This window comes from Myotis davidii, unplaced genomic scaffold (genome assembly GCF_000327345.1).
Source record: "Myotis davidii unplaced genomic scaffold, ASM32734v1 scaffold399, whole genome shotgun sequence".
Lineage (NCBI taxonomy): Eukaryota > Metazoa > Chordata > Mammalia > Chiroptera > Vespertilionidae > Myotis > Myotis davidii.
This window is the reverse complement of record NW_006292094.1, coordinates 5,705,146-5,706,008: the sequence shown is the minus strand read 5'-3', so window position 1 is coordinate 5,706,008 and position 863 is coordinate 5,705,146. Positions and strand designations below refer to the sequence as shown.

Below are 863 nucleotides of genomic sequence, written 5' to 3'. Positions count from 1 at the left end.
GACCCGGCTCAGCCCCGGAGGCGCTGGGCGTGGGCCAACACGGCGCCCTCTGCCAGTGCCCGGGGCTCTAAACAGACCTCTGTCCACGCAGCTGCGCGTGCCCGCGGCCAAACCCTTGCCCGGGAGTCTAGCCCCGTCTGTGCCTCTCCCCGCGCGGGTGTGCCCTCACCGGCCTGGGCGTTTTCACTGCTCCCGGGCCGCCGCCTTTTTCACATGACGAGGTTTCTCACTGCCCACTGCTCCCCCGAGTCACGGCCGAGCCCTAGCGGCCCCTGAAGTCACCCGCTGTCGTCCTCTTCCCTTATTGACCGGCTGCCGCTGTCGTCCCGGAGACCAGGCCTCAGTCCTCCCTAAAAGCCAGGAGCCGTCGCTCTGTATTCCCAGTGCCGAGCGGGAATGTCCCCCATGCGGGGCAGGCAGGGGCCATCCACCGCGAGCGGCCTCTCACCGCTGGGGAGTGAGGAGGCCAGAGCCGGGACTGCATGTCCACTTCAGGCAGCCTGTTCCAGGGGGAGCGGGGAACCCGCAAACCCCCAGCTGACAGATGCTGTGAACGGCCCCACGGCTGCGACCAGGACTGCGCATCGTCCCCACGCGGGCGTGTCGCACAGGACGGAGCAGGCGGCACCCGACAGAGACGGCGTCCAGGCTGCGGAGTGGCCTTTACTCAGTTGGCATCGGGGACCATTGGAAATTCAGAGCCATGCGTGGCATGGTCACTGCGGTGTCAGAAAATGAACCCGTCGGGGGATAGGCAGCGGGAGGGGAGCCGGCAGTGGCAGCGGCTCCAGGGAGAAAAGAGGGGCAGTTTGGCTGTGAGGTGACGAGTCCCCAGCTCTGATGCTGCCATGAGGAGCGTGAGG

At 67.3% G+C, this 863-nt stretch overlaps 1 protein-coding gene across 1 annotated transcript in view; it reads left to right on the top strand.

The window, feature by feature from the left end:
- The window catches only part of SDK1 (sidekick cell adhesion molecule 1), a 455,450-nt gene that overhangs the window by 268,673 nt on the left and 185,914 nt on the right, over window positions 1-863 (top strand). The window lies entirely within an intron of this gene.